Source organism: Poecilia mexicana, unplaced genomic scaffold (assembly GCF_051168715.1).
Source record: "Poecilia mexicana isolate PSO_F unplaced genomic scaffold, ASM5116871v1 scaffold_20, whole genome shotgun sequence".
NCBI classification, from domain to species: domain Eukaryota; kingdom Metazoa; phylum Chordata; class Actinopteri; order Cyprinodontiformes; family Poeciliidae; genus Poecilia; species Poecilia mexicana.
This window is the reverse complement of record NW_028263389.1, coordinates 20,550,633-20,565,667: the sequence shown is the minus strand read 5'-3', so window position 1 is coordinate 20,565,667 and position 15,035 is coordinate 20,550,633.

The following is a 15,035-nucleotide window of genomic DNA, read 5'->3' as shown; positions in this document are numbered from 1 at the left end:
AAACTAATTATGGACATACTAGCTTAGTGGGAGATTTCGGGTTTGGGTCTGCAGCACACCCCACGGCGTGTGCATAGCTAACAGACACATCGGCAACAGGTCAGCCCAGATCATGGCTCGGAAATTTAAACTGACCAGGAACTTTACACATTAAACAAAGGCAATGGAAAAAGATTGAGAATGCTTTGCATAAGTATTCCTAAACTTTTATCTTTTTCAAATGCAAATAGATCAACACAAAGTGAAGTTAATGTTTCACTAATTCAAATTTAAGACTTTTTAAGATCATAATAAATGAAATTTAAGACTTATATCTCTAGAGAAATGTACAAACTTCGTCCAGCCAAGTGACAATAAATTTATCCATGACACGTGAATAGCTAGCTACTTAGCTAGTTAATTAACTAGCAAGCTAGGTAGTGGTTCCCTTGCATGGCTACTAATTAGTGTGGGCTCGTTTAGTTTCTTACTTATTGCTGTTATATTGTGGCTTTTGCACTTTGGGTCAACAAAAAGTAAAGCCACACAGAATTGTTGCATGAGAACGCTTTAGCCTGGGTTGCTAAGATGCTACATAGCTTGCAGTTTGAACAGCTTAAATTGACTAGCTGTTAGTATGAGTACCCTAACTGGGCATAGCTTGAGTATGTATTAGCCTTCATAGCTGTTAGCTTTAGCAATGATTAGCCTGAATTGATAAGTTAGATTCATTAGCTAGCTAGTTGTTGTCTTGCATAGTCGCTAATTAGTGTGAGCCTGTTGTTGTTGTTGTGGCTTTTACACCACAAAATGTATTTAAATATCATTAAAGCAAAATAATCCATGCTTGAGAATGTTTTAGCCTGGTTTGCTATGAAGCTGCGCAGATTACCGTTAGAAGAGCCTTTAAGATGACTAGCTGTTAATATGAGTAGCCTAACTAGCCATAGCTTGAGTATTTATTAGCCTGCCTAGTTGTTAGCTTGATCAACCATTAGCTTGTAGCTTACAGTTTGAATAGCCCTTAAAGTGACTAACTAGTGATCTGGAACTAACTAGCAAGTGTATTAACAGTGAGTTACTGATAAAGTCATACACAATATGTTTGAACGCGAGGCAAAACAAAAAAAAAAACCATGAATATGCAATTAAATAGTCCTGCCAAAACAAAATTTAAGACCAGTGCTTAACGTAGTTAAGAAAATTCTGAGATTAAAGTCAGAATTCTGAGAAATAAAATTCTGAGAAAAAAGTCAGAATTTTGAAATTAAGGTCAGAATTTTTTGTTTATTTTTAGTACCTTTAATCCTCTTCTGTATTCTTTCAGCTTAATCACAACATGTTTTTGTGTGTAATTTTTTTCTTTTGGTCTGGTTTATGAAACTGTTGTAAATGCTGTTGTAGCAGGAAACTGAACACTTCACCAGAGTTGTTGTGAAGTGTTAAATCTCTGTTCTCGGGCGTATTATGGCCTTTAAGGTTCTGGTTTTGCACTTTCAGCAGCTCCAGAACATTTCTCTACATCATATTACATGTGTGAGGATGAATCCATCATCATTTTACCCTTAAAGCTTTTTAAAATTCTTCCTCAGCTGAATAGCACGTCTCTAACTGGCTGCAACACATAATTCAACCCAGTTGAAGTGAAAAGCATCTTAGAAATGCTTTTCATTTTGCTTCTAAACCGAGGCTAAATTGGATGATAAAAAGCTTCCTACGCTTTTAATGTTTCGGTCAGTTTTGATATTGCAACTTCATTATAAATTGCAGACTTTTTAAAATTAACTGAATTGTTCATTTGAACTGCAGATGAATGGAGGTATTCAGGTTTGTCCTTCACAGCCTGAAAAAGCTGCCTTTATTTATCCAAGGCTGAGCTTTGCTGCTGAACACACCTGGGCCTGATTTGCCCATTCATCTTAATAAAAACTTCTTTTTTTTTGTCAAATTTAAACCTTCCTCTCGCTCTATTTTTTTGTAACACTGTGCAGATTTTCTGTTGGACTGGCCTTGAGATCCAAAAAGAGAGAAAAAGTTAAATTGCAGCCCACTGCTTCTTAATTTTAAAAAAGAACATACCATTATTAATAATAAATCGCATAAAGAAATGCAGCACCAAAAGAAACAATTTCATGGTGGTCTGGGAAATAATGGCACTTAATAAGAGCAAAATGATTGCAATTTTTCTGTCTGATTAATTCAGCCGTGCTAATTACTTTTTTTATTTTTACACCACTGAGAAATGATAATTATTTTTACTTATTGAGTCATTATGAGAGCTTGCGAGGAGAAAAACTTGTGAAATCAAAAGCAATGTGACACCCATGAAGAAATGTGACATGTTTACATTCCAGAGCACCTGCAGGAAGTCATTTATAATCCTCATTCTTGATCAAACGTGAAGAAAAATGTCAATTTATTGAGCAAAAACCACAAGAATGAAGAATATGCCTAATAAAGACAGAAAAGATAAAAGCGGTACCAGTTCTCAATATTAAAGGAACAAAAAGGCAAAAATATTTCCCAAAAGACACCAAATTAGGAAATAATTCACTCCTACTTTAAAAAAGAAAATTAATCCAACAATCAGGAAGCAGAAATGTTTCTTCCCTCTTTTCTTATTCAACACAGATTTTGTGGGTTTGCTTCTCTTGGGTTTTACAGCACAATTGCAAGCTGCCAAGGAGTGTAAAATGTCCTCTTAGGAGCAATCAAAAACAAATACAGGCCTCAAATAAAACTCATTTCACACATGCAGGTCGTGGTTGGTGGAGATTTTCGGTCTGATTGAGTGACAATTTAAACCCAGCTAATTTACCAGCATGAATGTTTTTAACAGCGTTATAAAAAGATTCATGTTGGCCTCTTTCTTTTGACACAGAAAAAGCCATCTGGTGAAAAACTGAGGTTCACAAAGCAATGTTTGGAAATGAAGTTCAACAAAACTGCTAGCTGGGCAGTTCGCCATTTTGTAACTTAGTTTCTTTTTTTTTTGGTTGGTTTGTCCTCAAATTTTGGGAAGAAGAAAGCCGGAACAAAGTTTTGGTCTTCCCAATAATTTGATTCAACGCCATACACAGTTTTCATGTGACGTCACACTTATGAGAACTGCAGCTGACGGACATCTTGGTAGCCTACCATTTTGTAAATTAGCTGTTTTTGGTTGTTTTGTCCTCAAATTTTGGGAAGAAGAAAGACAGAACAAAGTTCTGTGCTTCCCATGAATTGATCCATCGGAGTAATACATAGTTCTCATGTGATGTTACACTTCTGAGAACTGTGTAGCTGACGGCCATCTTGGTAGGCAAAATTGAGTATGCGTGACTATCGAGAAATATTCATTTAAATGCACAAAGCTTTCGTGATGGACGAACAGATGTTTCAACCGTGCAAAGGATTCGGCATGATCTCAAACAATGAGTACTGAAATCTCCGATCACCTTTATTCCAGTTAAAATATATACATATTTTATACATATAATTTTTTTTTTTTTATGTCTTTTCTGTTCATGATTTAATACATCTCTGCAGTGGTTAGTTTCGATATGCTATGCTAACTTTTACAAGGTAAAGACTTGCTCAGACACCAGTGATATATTGTAATAATTTTGAGAAGAAGGCAATTGGTAAGAAAATTATCAGTGATATTCACTGTAGTAATTACTGCAGAAGTAGCAAATACTCTCCCAGTCACCAGAATCTTATTATTAAAGTGAAGAGTTGGTACGTCCTTTACAAAGCCGTTGAAACACTGATTGTATGCATCCATGAGTTTTCAATTCAAATTCATTTAATCAAGGGTAGCACATTAAATAATGTGACATGTTAAAAACAGAGTAACCATTGTTACAGGACTTGTATCCATACACTAATTTGCAAACCTAGTCCTTGGTTGGACCGTTTTTAAAAGACAGTGAAATTAAAGTTAAAGTTTCCTGTCACACACAGACACCTATGCTGAATTTTGCTGAAAGTTGGAGAGAAGATGAGGAAAAAAGTGGAAAAAAATTACAATATTGACAAATTTTTTTAATCATAAATTTTAAATGATATTTTATCATAAAATCTAATCTATTTTCCAATCATTGTTATAAAATATGTTAAAATAATTTACTGAAATGTTATTGTCGTTAATCTTTCTGACAGTCAAACTGCTTTGTTCCTCAAACCGGCATAGAACGGAAGTTTCTGGAGAAAAAAATGAGGGCTTCGCTGAGGTTGCTAGGTAACGGGCCTGGGCTTCGGTGAGGTTGCTGGGTAACGGCGGAGGGGACGTCGAATGTGACTTTACTATTAGTACGTTTTTAAAACGGCCCGTTGGTGGCAGCAGGAACGAAGATAAGACATTTTTCCTCATGTAGGTGAAATAATCTGCTGGTGGAACAAGTATTTTTCAACAATGGTAAGGAATTATTGACTACCCATTACTGAAAAGTTACTTGTAAGCTAGTTTTGCCTTATTTCAGGTGTAATAATATATTAGCACTAGAAACTAGACAAAAATACTTGGTAACATTATGTGTTAGGGACTAGATTACTGTGACTACTGAAAGACAAACCTTGTGTAATGAATTGCTGTAATTTGTTTGGTACTTTTTTTTATTTATATGAACTTTCTAAAAAGAAGAAATGAAAATCTTCTTAACAATCATAACATAAGGAAACATATCCACCATAAGCATTGCTGCCTTTACTTTTATACCTTCACCCACCGTTCTGATAAGTCTGCATTTTGAAAATAGCCCACACTTGTAGAGCACTCCTTATCTTTCCTCTACAAACTGCTTTTTCACAGCATTTTTTGTGTGTTCACCCCAAAATTTTGCTTTCTACATATACAGCATTTTTATTCTTAGTTGACAGGACTGAAGGGTGAACCACCCATTCTCCTACTGGAGGATCAAAGCCTCTACACCGAGCCTCAGCTGCCCACATTTGCTCAACAACGACAAGTAGAGAAAAATAACATATTTATGTCCATAAATATGCCACTCTGTTTAGGTTTGAGCATGGGAGGAGAGACGTCCCGGGTTCCTCTACGCCGAAGCAGGATAACGATCCGAAGTGCACTAATAAAGGATTCTTGCAGCATTGTTATCCCGTAAGAGATTAGATTGTTGACAGAAGATCTGCAGAAGAAAATCAAAGTTGAATCTTATCACTGCCACAGATTCCTTACCAGGTCTGTGTTTAGTCCGCTTTAATCAAACTCTAGCTTGATTTTCTAGAAAGTCCGGTTTTTGTTTAGTTTTAAAAGCAAATATCTTAGTACACTTGGAATAAGACAAAACTGACTTTAAAGGAGTTAAACTGATAGTCTTTTTATTTAACTTTTACATTTTAGGTGAAAATATTTTAGGTAGCTAACCAAAAACGCAAAGTCCAAATAAAATGGCTGGGTGCAATGCAGTCATAAACCTTCATCTATATTATAATACCTGCAATTTATAGCAGCTGTCAATGATTCAGCTACACTGTAAAAATACAAAATCTTACCAAGTATTTTGATCTACTTTCCACTGCAAATGCATTTGTACATTTCAAATAAGACAAAAATAACCAACTTACAGGTAGCTTTTCAGCAAGATATATGAGTTTGTTTTAGGTCAATAATTGATCAATATTTATTAAAAAACTATTAGTTTCCCTGGCAGATCAAAATTTCAGGGGGGTTTTCTTGCAAATTTTACACTTTGAGCTCAGAAAATTTCAGTTTTTTAAAAAATATGTGAAATTAATCTCAACATTTCTGAGTTTGTTTCTCGTAAATTTTACACTTTAAACTTAGAAAATTCTGAGTTTTTTTTAAATAAAATTTGTGAGATTTATCTCAAAATTTCTAAGTTTTTTGGCAGAAATGTGCTCTGTTTTTTGTACAATCGTAATCCCGTTGGAGCTAGTACTTTTTCATCAATACTAAGTAATTTTTTAAAAACCTAAACCAAGCTATTTTTGCTTAAAAGTTACTTGAGAGTTATTTTTTTCTTATTTCAAGTTAACTAAAATATTTCCACAAGAAACTAAACAAAAATACTTAAGACTTTGTGTTTTGCAGTAAATTACTACATTTCATGAACATCTTCAACCTAAATTCAGAGTCACATTTTAATTCACATCAACTCTGATTCAGCTAAGATGACCCACTGAGGCTAACATAAAATACTTTTTAAAAAAAACATAATGAATGACAAATTACATTTGCTGCACGAAGCACAGAAAGCGAGAGGCCCGCTGTATGGAGGTAAATGTTGGCCGGCCGTATCCGGTAATAAATTGACTGCCACTCCAATCAAAGGAACAACGTTGGGATGCCCCACTGCATCAGGACGTTCCCTTTAATTAGGTCGAATCCTTCCAACTGCAGCGCAACGTCACGGTGCAGAAACGTCTGGAACCAGCATGGACTCCCAACTTTTCATTCATTAGCAAAAAATCAGGTCGGGTTGTGAATCTGCAGGAGATCCAAGGCGAAAAATATGAAATAACACCCAAACATAGCTCTGTTGTTTTCCTAAGCTACTTCAAAGACATTCATAGTGTTTCCATTAAAGCAACAAAGGAAATAATGAATCATTAGTTGCAGGAACAAAACAATATTCGACTGAAAAATCTAATAAAAGCATGTTGATAATTTGAAAAGATTGAATTAGTTCATGGTTGGACAGATGTAGATGAGGTGTGTATTAACTTTGCAAACAAAAATGAAACAGATCAAATTATTAATAAACAGCTTTCTGCCCTTCAGCTGCAAAACAGGAAAACATCAATAAATAATTCTGAAATATTTCAAATATTACTCCATCCTTCTGTTCCGCTGTATTTTTAAACCACAACAGTTTTATTAGAGTTTTGTCATGATAACACCTGTTTAACATGTTAAAAAATGTAGATTTCTTCTTGTGTTACACTGCACTATTATCACCAAGTAAAACAATGAGCTTAATGAATAATTAATGGCTTAATATAACAAGTTTAGTAACCCAGTGTGATAGTATAATTGGTCTTGTGCTGTAATGTAAAGGTGACCTACAACACTGCAAAAAAGCAAAATCTAACAAGGTATTTTTGTGTGGTTTTTAGTGCAAATATTTTAGTACACTTAAAATAAGACCAAACTAAATTATCAGTAACTTTTCAGCCAAATATAGGAGCTGGATTGAAGTCAGCAATTCCTTAACACTGATTTTAAAAAAGTACTAGTTTCACCGGTAGATTATTTCACTTATAATAACACATTTTTCCCATGTTTTAAGTGAAATAATCTGTACTGGAACTTATTTTTAAATCAGTATTAAGGAATTATTAACTTAAAACAAGCTCCTATATTTTTCTGAAAAGTTACTTTTTAGTTATTTTTTATCTATTTTCATGTGAAGGTATTTGCACTAGAAACTAGACAAAAATACTTTGTAAGACTTTGTGTGTTTGCAGTGTAAAATCAATACAATTCACATTATGATATAGCTAGCTTCAGTTAATTTAGTAACTAGTTCTGGACACTGCAAAAACACAAAACCTTACCGAGTAGGGTTGGTGGGAGTTTGTGTTTTGGCAGTGTATACTTGACTTAAATAAACAAACACATAGAGCAGTAGAACTAGCTGACCAAGCGTGCTGGAGCTCAGCTTGGGTTGCTAGGTAACAGATGCTAGGTAACTCTGCTGGGGTTGCTTGGTAACGGTCAGTGCCTGCTGATTTGTTATGTTATACTCCAAAAGTTTTTGAAACGGCCCATTTTCCAGACACCAAAAAATATTAATTTATTGTGAAAAATGGCTGATTGGTTGCTTTTAGAATTAATAAAGACCGAAATGGAAGTACAAAAACATACAAAAGGTGAATTTTCCTTAATGTGTCCCATTTAAAATATTCTTTCAGAGTCTGAGCCGAAGCTCTGGTGAAGAAAAATGGATTCAACTTGTGTTTAAAATAGAGCAGGAGAAGACTCAGCCTCTTCGGTGAGATTAAACAGCTTGAGCAATGATTTGTTGCAGACTGGTTGGATGGAGCGGATCCTGGAAGAGCGCTCTGCAGGTGGGTTGTCTGATTCTGCCCTGGAGACGGGTTGTAAGTGGCGGGTGGAGACGCTGCGCCTGCAACACAAGATAGGGAGACAATGAAGGAAAACAAAACTATTTAAAAGACAGGTAGATGATATGAGGTGGCGTGAGTGTTTAAATTAGACTGCTGCTTAAAGTACTTTCCACCCAAAATAACCAATTTTAGCAGCAGAGACAGAAAAACTGGCATTTCTATTTTTATTTCAGGATGTCTCCGTTCATTAAACTCTTGTGAATCTTTTCTGACTGACAGGGTTAAAAAAAACATGTTTGCGTGCTTCAATTAAAAACTTGGACTCATTATCTTAATTGCAATCTCGGTCTTTAATTAGCAACACACACACACACACAGAGTTATTCAGGTGTGATCAATGGCCTCCCTAATCTCCCAGCATAAAATGAAAAGAAAATAATATCAGTGTTTTACCATCTTTAATTAGAATGTAATGTCAAAATTAATAACAATCAAGTCAATTAGCATTCAGAGTTGGCTGATGCGCGCTGATTCTGGTCTTTAATATTACTGCGATTCCTGGTTAATTGTCGTCATTACGGGAGCATTCAGCGGCACTTCTGAGGAAATTAATGGAGTGAGCTGAGCTGACGGGAAAAGCTGCGGAAAACTGTGGAGCCGAGACAAAAAAAGATGCAGCAGAAGAAGAAGGCGTCACCTCAGCAGGATCACTGATTTTACTGCGTCTGAATTAGATCGCTTTCCCAGAAACACAAAACTCAACCTGTCAGAGGAATCACTCTCCTATCAGGAGGCGGAGGGTTTTATTGTCTTACAGGCACCAAACCTGCTACCACGCCGACTTGGAGCTATTATAGGAAGAAATTTAAAAAAGGAGGAGAAAATGTCCGCTAAAAAAATCTGAAAGATTGAGATTAATCTCAGAAATTAATCCTGAGCTCCGAATGTCAAAAGTTTTAGTGAAAAAAAATCTTACATTTTCTAGAAAAAACAAGGAAAATTCTGAGTCAGAAATTTGCTAGAAAAATACTCTGAAATTTTATATTTAATCTCAGAAATTTTCTAGAAAAACAAGGAAATTTCTGAGTTTGAAAAGTTGAAAATTTGCAAGAAAAATCTCAGAAGATTTATGAGATTAAACCAGAAAATTTTCTAGAAATTTTGAGCTCCAAAATTTGACTGCGGAGCTCAAAAGTAAAAATTTGCTAGAAAATTTTTACTTGGAGCTCAGAAAATTGCTAAAAAAATTTAGCAATTTTTTTTCTAAATATTTTTTCCCACAAAAATTATTTGTGGGAAACCACAGAGAAGTTGACGCTAAATCCCAATGGTCTGATCCTAAACCAATCAGTAAATAGAGCGCTAAACAAAAAGATTTGAAATTTTTGAGTTTTAAATGTCAAAAATGTTCAACTTTTGGAAATTTTCTGTAAACTACTATTTCCACGAGCATATTTAGAGTGCTGCATTAAGGCCATTGGAGACAGAAAAAAGGTAAATTTCAACCAAAATCTTTTAAATTTTAGATTAATTTCAGAATTTTTTCTTACCAAAACAAACATAGAAATTTCGGAGTTTGAAAAGTCAAAAGTTTTCTAGAAAAAAACCCTTGAGATTAATCTCAGAATTTTTTTTAGAAACAACCTGCAAGTTTATGAGCTTTAAAAATCAAAAAATTGCTAGAAACACTTCAGAAGTTTTGAGTTTAATCAGATCTTTTTACCTTTGAAATTTCTAAGTTTTTTGTAGAAAATTTCTCTGATTGATCTCAGAATTTTAGATTTTTTTCTTCAAAGTTTTCACTTTTCATACTCAGAAAGTAAAAAAAATCCTCAGCTTAATCTCCAAATTTGAGTAGTTTGGTGAAATTATTCTCCTTTTTAGATCCAAAATGGCCTTAATGCACAATTATAATCCTGCTCACTTTAGACATTTCAAACATTTAAGTTTTGTCTCCTAATGCAAGACAAAGCCAATTATTAAACAGATCAACAGCGTTCATGGGAAAGATGAATTCTTAAAGGTTTTATGTACTCTCTCAAATTAAACCTCAAATGTTAGAAAAACACAACAGATTTCTCTTTACCTTTTACCAAACAGCGACGAGACTGAGAAGTATTTCTAAGAAATCTTGCAGTAATATCTACCTGCAGTTGTTTCTGTCCGACTTTATCAGTCTTTCACTGTTAACTTTTCTTTCCAACTTTGCTGCAGTGTTTTGGAGTTAGACATTCGTTTCTGCACAGCTCTCAAGTTCCTGGCATTTCAATCAGACTGCGGCCCAGACTTTCACTGCGCTGTTGCTACACCTTCATTCTTTCCTTTTTCAGCCAATCTATAGGTTTTGCTCTGTTTTTGAAGAAAAGCAAAACAATTTCCAACATATCATACATTAAGTTTATGAAATTATTTGTGGGAAACCACTGAGAAATTGACGCTAAATCGCAATGGTCTGATCCCAAACCAATCAATATAAAGAGTGCTAAATTGCTTTGCAAAAATTAACGTGTGTCATACTTTTATTAGGTTGTCCTGCTGCTCAAGATAGGCATTGCTGGTGGCCATCTATTTTACTATTGTTATATTTTTTAATCTTCCAAACATTTGACTGCCCAAAGTTTTCTATCATTGTACCAATGTGTCGTTCTCGACATAGTTGTGTTGGACAAATTTTGCAGTTGCAAAATGTGAGTGAGCAATTAGTAATGGAACATAAAATACTTAAACAGCAAAACTGAACTATATTTAGATCACGTCTGTCAGGCTGTATTATTTTCCCCAAATGCCTGAAAAGTTACTACATTAGAAAGAAACTTTACATGCGCTAAAACGTATCTTTAGCGCATGTCCCCCAGTGACGACACGTAGCTATTTTTTAAGAATATTTTCCACAAATCTCTTTGTCGGAGATTCAGTTCCTCCAGGTAAGAAGCATTTTGTTTGGGACAAATAATATATTTGTATATTTGTTTAGCGTAGTTCATAACAACTGATTTGAAGATGCTTTTAATGCTCTTGCACTAAAATAACAGAAAATAGTCAGAATCAGCGCCTGTTTAACAAGCAGCAATACTATTTTCAGCAACTTTGTTAGCAATGTTTCATGTAACATAAGAGCTGCTAACACAGTCCTACCGCTCTTCAACAAAGCTTAACTGCTCCATAAGACGCTGAACTATCATTTATTATACTTAAAATACATCTATTAAGCACAGAAAAAGAAACCCTAGTACTTTTTCCAACGGAATCCAAGAGGACTTCCGTTAGCATGGGAAAACAATTCGCCCGCCATAATGGTACGATCTGTTAACTTTTCTGTTTAAACACCGAACTGACTCTCAAAATAACAAACTATGAGCTTAATATGCTAAACATTAAAGATAATTATTAACAATTACAATCAAAACAACACATTAAATGCAAATAAAATAATAATTCCAAACCGGAAATTACCTGGTGTTTTGAAGTTGCTCTGCCGGCTTTTCAAAATAAAAGCTACCGGTGCTCTTTTAATTTCCTACCATAATAAACTTCCGGTTTCACATTGCTACATTTGCACTTGAAACTACGCTTAAATAATTGGTAAGATTTTGTTTTTTGCAATGTAACACACCTGTCAAAACAGCCGTTTTTGTAGTTTTCAGGAGATTTTTTCTATTACGAACCATAAAAGCAAAGATGTTATGTTTTCTCCACTTGAGGAATGGTTTTAGGACGTCATTTGATTTTCTTTTTTAAATTCAGTCCAACCTTTTCCCATGATTTTCTGCTTTAAGAAGGGAATAATCTACAATGAGGTATTTTCCAGAAGAAATGCAGGGGAAAAAGACCTCATGGAGGGGAGGACGTTTGAAACTAAAGCTGTTGGTTTGAGTCCGTTCTTTCTACTTTCTGCTTGGAGAAACACATTAAGCAGGACTGGAAACGCAGGATCATCAATTAATGATTTCCCGGGCTGCGGTTTTCCTGCCCTGAGCCTGGTTCTGTAATCAGTGAGTGAATAACTTTGTACAGGACGGCTGCTAATGAGGGCCAATAAAGATGTTGGCCACGGGCTTCAGAGGATGAACTCGGATCCTATTTAACAGTTTGCCCTTTGGGATGATATGACCCACTAGAGACCGCCGGGCCGTTGAGATGTTTACCTTGAGATTCCTCACTAAATATTAGATCTTAATTATCTTTGCAGCCATTTGGGATACGCTGTGTATATCCGGGAGCGGGTTTTCTCCTTCCACTGCAAAAATACAAAGTATTACCACGTATTTTTGGTCTAGTTTCTAGTACAAAAATCTTTGTATGCTTGAAGTAAAACAGAACTAACTTTTCAAAATGATATAGGAGCTTGTTTTAAGCCTATAATTCCTAAAGTCAGTCGCCTTTTTGGTTTGCCACTTAAACTATTTGCAATAAAGTTTAACAATTAAATAAAAATACCATCAGTTTATCTTGTCTTATTTCAAGTGTACTTTGTAAGATTTTGTGTTTTTCCAGTGTACAGCTAAAGTTAACTCAAATAAAACACGGGCTTTCCAAAGATAAAATACTTGCACTGCAAAAACACAAAATCTTACCAAGTGTTTTTGTCTAGTTTCTAGTGCAAATATCTTAATATATTTGAATTAAAGCAAAACTAACTTACAAGTAACTTTTCAGCAACATACACGAGGTATTTTTAAGTAATCTATTTGTTAATACTTATTTAAAAAGTTCTAGTTCCATTTCACTTATAATATGGGAACATGTCTTGTTGTAAGATAAATAATCTCCAAATGGTAATTGTATTTTTTTTATCAATATTAAGCACTTATTACCTACCTCGAGATTTGTTACAAAATATTAGATCTTAATTGTTTTTGTAGCCATTTGGGATCCACTGGTATATTTGGGATTTTACCAAATATTTTTGGTCTAGTTTCCAGTGCAAATATCTTCGTGCGTTTGAAATAAGTAACTTTCAGCTAGATGGGCAGAACGGGACTGGGCTTCCCTGTGGTTGCTAGGAAACGGCTTGGCTGGGGTTGCTAGGTAACCGGGCAGTCGCTTAACAGTTGGGCGTTTTTTTAACGGGTCATTGGTAGCAAGTGAAATAATCTGTCAGTGGGACTATTTTTCATCAATATTAATGAATTATTGACTTAAAACAGACTACTATGTCTAGCTGAAAAGCTAATTGTAAGTTAGTTTTGTTTTATTTCAAGCGTACTAATATATTTGTGATAGAAACTAGACCAAAACTGCGTTTGTCTTTTTGCAGTGTGGTGCGATTTCTTTCTTTTCCAACAGTTTGTAAAAGTTTGGGATGACTCAAAAGTGTCCAGAGGTGTGTTACATGAGCGCAAAGCTACGTCGTTAAACCCCATTACTTCTGACCTGAGGAGGGAAGTTGGGATTATCTCAATGCTATTGTCTTACATTTGGAGAAGAGCCGAGGGTTTAATCAAATCGCGGAGCAATCAATGCAGCGGCTCCAGCGGACACTTCCCGCTGCCCTTGGAACCCAAGGAGTATTCAGAGTCGACACCAGCGGCTAAAAGAGTCGCTTCGGATACATCATCACGGAGAATGAGATTAACCTCCCCTCCCCCGCCCACCGGGATATCTAATGTCACCGAGCTTATCTTCTAAGCGCTCAATCAACCTCCAAGAGTCTGGAAAAAAACACACCACCACCTCGCGGCCATTTTGTTTCTCTTTCAACTCCCACGACATGGTGGCGACTCGCTTTTCAACTTTTCATGGAGACGATCCAGAGAGCCAACCTGCTGTGCTGGTGGGAGTGTTTCTGTGGGACAAGAGAGGAATAAAAGTGGGGATAAAGATGCATTTTATGGCTGAAATATTGGGACACAAACCCCTGCGGCTATGACTGGACTCTGTCCCAGATACCCTTATTTATTATTGAAGTGTTTCCCTATTTTCCTCCTTAGTCCATTTGTTCATCTCAACAACATTTAAAGAGATACATCCGATCTTCTTAAAGCGTGAAAAACATTTTCTTCCACACAACAATAACAAACTTCCATGTATTTATTTTAATAGCATGTACTATAGAGCTACAGAGGGATTCAGACTTGAAGTAAAATGATGCTTTTTAAATATTTTACCCCCAAAATTTGTGTTTAACCCCTTTTCTCTTATAACACTAAATGCAAAGTAATCCAATCAACTGCCTTCAGAATAATTACTAAAAAGTCAATAAATGCAAATTTATTGTCCACAAATGAAAAGAATATGAGGTGCTGTTTGTAAAATTACAGTGAAAAATTAACACCCTGTCATAAAAAAACATATTTTCACCATTCTCTTAACAGTTTCAAACTAACTTTGCTTAACTAGCAATCCAAATATTTAGCATATATTTAGCTAGCAAACTGAATATTTAGCATGTAATCTAAATATTTAACTCCATATTTAGTTGGCAAGCCAGATATTTATCTAAATATTTAATTGGCTAACTAAATATTTAGTTTGCTAAATATTTAGCTTCATGCTTAGCAAAATGCTTCACATATATTTAGCTCTATATTTAGTTATTTAACTAAATATTTTTTGCAAGTTAGCTAGATATTTATTTCCGTATTTAGTTAACAAACTAAATAATTAGTTCCATGCTTAGTTAGCAAGCTAAATATTTGGCTCAATATTTAGTTATCAAGCTAAAATTAGCTCCAGCTTACTTTAATTTGCAAATAAGCTCAATATGTAGCTCCACATTTAGTTAGCAAGCTAAATATTATAATCATTCAATATAACCACAATTACAGCGTTTAACAGCAGAGGTATTTAAACATCTTTATGATTTTTATCTTGTTTTAATGTCCTTTTTGAATACTTTATAGGTGTGTTGAAGATTAATTTCTTTCAGAAAAATTAAATGTTCTGTTCTAGTTTGGAGCTAAATATTTTGTTAGCAAACTAAATTGTTAGTTTACAAATGTTTACCTTAACTTTAAGTTAAACATTTAGCTTAGAACTTGTATGAAAATTCACCTGCCAACAACCAGAAATGCATAAAAAGC